The sequence below is a fragment of the Bos javanicus genome, chromosome 11, assembly GCF_032452875.1.
Source record: "Bos javanicus breed banteng chromosome 11, ARS-OSU_banteng_1.0, whole genome shotgun sequence".
Lineage (NCBI taxonomy): Eukaryota > Metazoa > Chordata > Mammalia > Artiodactyla > Bovidae > Bos > Bos javanicus.
Genome location: NC_083878.1, coordinates 30,250,930 through 30,256,243, shown reverse-complemented (window position 1 = coordinate 30,256,243; position 5,314 = coordinate 30,250,930). Strand labels below are relative to the sequence as shown.

The 5,314-nt window shown below is 37.7% G+C and overlaps 1 pseudogene; it reads right to left on the bottom strand.

The window, feature by feature from the left end:
- Positions 1-4,376: 4,376 nt before the first annotated feature.
- On the bottom strand, positions 4,377-4,544 carry LOC133257905 (U2 spliceosomal RNA; annotated as a pseudogene).
- Between the last annotated feature and the right edge of the window lie 770 nt (positions 4,545-5,314).

Sequence of the window (5,314 nt, the reverse complement as noted above, 5' to 3'; positions counted from 1 at the left end):
TAAAAGGTCTGAGGTCAAATCCCACACAAAGTTACTACATGGTCAAAGAGAGTAAGACACAGAATACCATTGCCCTGGTCCACTGCTTCTCAAACATTTGTTCTCAGCATCCCCTAATACTTTCAAAAAATGGTGAGATCTCCCCCAAAATTTTGTTCAGAAATGTTTATTAGTTCATTTAAAAATAATAATGCACCCATTATTTTTTAATTGGAGAATAATTGCTTTACAATGTTGTATTGGTTTTTGCCATACTATAACACCAAATAGCCCTAACTATATACATATATATCTCCATGCCTCCCTCCCAACCTTCCCCCAATCCCACCCCCTAGGTCAACACAGAGCACTGGGCTGGGCACCCTCTGTTATACACCAGCTTCCCACTAGCTATCTATTTTATAAATGGTAGTGTATATTTTTATGCATGGTAGTGTATATATGTCAATGCTACTTTCTCAGTTCATCCCACCTTCTCCTTCCCCCACTGTGTCCACATGCCCATTCTCTACATCTGCATCTCTATTCCTGCCCTGCAGATACGTTCATCAGTACCATTTTTCTAGATTCCATGTATGTGCATTAATACACAATATTTATTTTTCTCTTTCTGGTTTACTTCACTCTGTATAACAAGCTCTAGGTTCATCCACCTCAGTTCAACTGACTCACATTTGTTCCTTTTTATGACTGAGTAATATTCCATTGTATAAATTTACCACAACTTCTTTATCCATTCATCTGTTGATGGATATCTAGGTTGCTTCCATGTCCTGGCTATTGGAAATAGTGCTTCAATGAACATTGGAGTACATGTGTCCGTTTAAATTATGGTTTTCTGAGGGTACATGCCCAGTAATGAGATTACTGGGTCATACCATAGTTTTATACCAGAATTTTTTTAGGAATCTCCATACTGTTCTCCATAGTGGCTGTATCAATTTACATTCCCACCAACAGCAGTGTAGCCATTATATGTTAACATTAATAATATTTAATGAAAAATCACTGTATTTTCCCAAACAACACCAAAAACTAATTTAATAAGAAGAATAGTACTATTTTACATGTATACAGATCTCTTAATTGTTGGGCTTAATAGAAAACAGCCAGATTCTACTATCTGCTTCTGCATTCCATCTGTTGTGATGTGCTATTCTAGTCAAAATAAATGAAAAAACAAAATCTGGTCTTAAACAGATCAGTTCAGTCGCTCAGTCACGTCTGACTCTTTTTCAACCCCATGAACTGCAGCACACCAGGCTTCCCTGTCCATGACCAGCCCTTGGAGCTTGCTCAAACTCATGTCCATCAGGTCAGTGATTCCATCCAACTATCTCATCCTCTGTTGTCCCCTTCTCCTCCTGCCTTCAACCTATCTTTCCCAGCTTCAGGGTCTTTTCCAATGAGTCTGTTTTTGCATCAGGTGGCCAAAGAATTGGAGCTTCAGCTTCAGCATCAGTCCTTCCAATGAATATTCAGGACTGATTTCCTTTAGGATTGACTGGTTTGATCTCCTTGCTATCCAAGGGACTCTCAAGAATCCTCTCTAATACCACAGTTCAAAATTATCAATTCTTTGGCACTCAGCTTTCTTCATGGTCCAACTCTCACATCCATACATGACTAATGGAACAACCATAGCTTTGACTAGATGGACCTTTGTTGACAAAGTAATGTCTCTGCTTTTTAATGTGCTGTCTATGTTTGTCATAGCTTTTCTTCAAGGAGCAAGCGTCTTTTAACTTCATGGTTGCAGTCACCATCTGTGGTGATTTTGGAGCCCAAGAAAATAAAGTCTGTCACTGTTTCCATTGTTTCCCTATTTGCCATGAAGTGATGGGATTGGATGCCATGATATTCGTTTTTTGAATGTTGAGTTTTAAGCCAGCTTTTTCACTCTCCTCTTAAACATGTATGTAGTTGTAAAAGAGAGAGGTGTATTAATTACTTTTCAGATAGTTGTGAATACTCCTCTTTGATATTACACCAAACCTTCGCAATTGATAATTGCTAGGAGGTTAGTTGCTAACTCAGAATATGAAACTCTGTTAATGAACTTTACAAATTCTGTTCTATTAATCTATTGGTTTATTTTTTTTCATTTCTAATTTTTATTAGAGTTGATTTACAATATTATATTGATTTCAGATATACAACATAGTGGTTCAATATTTTTATAAATTATACTCCATCAAAAGTTATTACAAAATAATAGTTATGTTTATGGCATCCGGTCCCATCACTTCATGGGAAATAGATGGGGAAACAGTGGAAACAGTGTCAGACTTTATTTTCCTGGGCTCCAAAATCACTACAGATGGTGACTGCAGCCATGAAATTAAAAGACGCTTACTCCTTGGAAGGAAAGTTATGACCAACCTAGATAGCATATTTAAAAGCAGAGACATTACTTTGCCAACAAAGGTCCGTCTAGTCAAGGCTATGGTTTTTCCTGTGGTCATGTATGGATGTGAGAGTTGGACTGTGAAGAAGGCTGAGCACCGAAGAATTGATGCTTTTGAACTGTGGTGTTGGAGAAGACTCTTGAGAGTCCCTTGGACTGCAAGGAGATCCAACCAGTCCATTCTGAAGGAGATCAGCCCTGGAATTTCTTTGGAAGGAATGATGCTAAAGCTGAAATTCCAGTACTTCGGCCACCTGATGCGAAGAGTTGTCTCATTGGAAAAGACTCTAATGCTGGGAGGGATTGGGGGCAAGAGGAGAAGGGGATGACAGAGCATGAGATGGCTGGATGGTATCACTGAGTCGATGGACATGAGTCTGAGTGAACTTCGGGAGTTGGTGATGGACAGGGAGGCCTGGGGTGCTGCAATTCATGGAGTCGCAAAGAGTCGGACACAACTGAGCAACTGATCTGATCTGATCACTGTACAATATATCCTTATTACTTATTTACTTTGTATATAGTAGTTTATATCTCTTTTTTTATTGACATATAATTACTTTAAAATGTTGTGTTGGCTTCTATTTTACAACAAAGGGAATCAGCTATATGTATACAAATATCCCCTCTCTCTTGAGTCTCCCTCTCACTCCCTCAATAGTAGTTTATATCTCTTAATCCAGTACCCCTATCTTGTCCCTGCTCATTTCACTTTCCCCACTGGTAACCACTAGTTTGTTCTCTATATCTGTGAGTTTGCTTGTTTCTGTTTTGTTATATACATTGATTTCTTTTATTTTTCAGATCCCACATACAAATGATAACATAGAGTAATTTTTTTCCCTGTCTGATTTATTTCACTAAGCAGATATTTTCTCCCATTCAATAGGTGTCTTTTCATTTTGTCAATGGTTTCCTTTGCTGTGCAAAAGCTTTTAAGTTCAATTAGGTCTCATTTGTTATTTTTGTTTTTATTTCTTTTGCCTTAAGAAACAGATCCAAAAAAAAAATTGCTACATCAAAAAGTGTTCTGCCTATGTTCCCTTCTAGAAGTTTTATGTTTTCAGGTCTTACATTTTGTCTTTTTTCTAAATTTTGAGAGTTTTTTGTATATGGTGATAAAAAAGTTATTTTCCACGTAGCTATTCGGTTTTCATAGCACTGCTTATTGAAGAAGCTGTCTTTTCTCTACTGTATGTTCTTGCTTCCTTTGTTGTAGATTAACTGACAAGTGAGTGGGTTTATTTCTGGAGCCTGCAGTCTGTTTCCATCGATCTGTGTATCTGTGTTTGTGCCAGAACCTTGCTGTTTTGATTAGTGTACCTTTATAGTATAGGCTGAAGTCAGTGTGTTGCCTCCAACTTTGTTCTTTTATCTCAAGATTGCTTTGACATGATTTATTTTATTTTTGCATGAATCTTTTACCCATGCATAACTTTATAACAATACATTAATCCTTTGGATACTATCAGTTCACTGAATTATGTGGATCTTTCAAAGGTTGACACATTCACTAAACAATTGCAAAAAGTCACACTTGTAAATCTCACCACAGTGTCACCTGAATAGTACTTAAGTGTTAGGAAATTGCAATATCAAAGTGAAACTATGTAGTCTCTCAGTCATATCCAACTCTTTGGGATCTCATGGACTGTAACCTGTCAGTCTCCTCTGTCCATGGAATTCTCCAGGCAAGAATACTGGTGTGGGTAGCCATGCCCTTTTCCAGGGGATCTTCCCAACCCAGGGGTCAAACCTGGGTCTCCCACATTGCAGGCAGATTCTTTACCATATGAGCCATGAGGGAAGCCAGTGGCAAATATAAGTTTTCCAAAATTCAGGTGCTCACTTGAAAACTTAAATTTTATCACTGGAAACAAGTTATTTTTCATGATGTTTCAGGCATATTTTAGTTCATATTCAAAATATGTCTATAAAACACTCAATTCTGAATAACCATGGCTTACCTGTTAGTCATTCTTTCAAGTAAAGATGGTATTCTACTTTAAAAATTATTGATTAGTTCAGTTAGCAATTCAAACATTTCAATACTTTTCCTGGAAAGAACCATCACAATTTAGTATGCAGCTAGTGTTTCATACTACACTTGATCTTAGCCAAAAGGCCAAGAAGCAACTTTATTTTGGGGGGCTTCAAAATCACTGCAGATGGTGACTGTAGCCATGAAATTAAAAGACACTTGCTCCTTGGAAGAAAAGTTATGACCAACGTAGACGGCATATTAAAAAGCAGATACACTACTTTACCAACAAAGGTCTGTCTAGTCAAAGCTTTGGTTTTTCCAGTAGTCATGTATGGATATGAGAGCTGGACTATAAAGAAAGCTGAGTGCCAAAGAATTGGTGCTTTTGAACTGTGGTGTTGGAGAAGACCCTTGAGAGTCCCTTGGACTGCAAGGAGATCCAACCAGTCCATCCTAAAGGAAATCAATCCTGAATATTCATTTGAAGGACTGATGCTGAAGCTGAAGTTCCAATACTTTGGCCACCTGATGCGAATAACTGACTCACTGGAAAAGACCCTGATGCTAGGAATGATTGAAGGCAGGAGGAGAAGGGGATGACAGAGGATGAGATGGTTGGGTGGCATCACCAACTCAATAGACATAAGTTTGGGTAAGCTCCAGGAGTTGTTAATGGACAGGGAAGCCTGGCATAACTGCAGTCCATGGGGTCACAAAGAGTTGGACACGATTGAGTGACTGAACTGAACTGAACTGAGTGTTTCATATGTACTTTCCATTTTGTCACTCAGAACATTAAAAAATGTGTATTCAAGGGACAAACTTTAATAAAATTAATAATTTTTCATATTTCATCAAGGACATTCTTAAGTAAAACTGGCTTTTTAAAAATGCATTTAAAATGACTACTAATACCTTTTGGT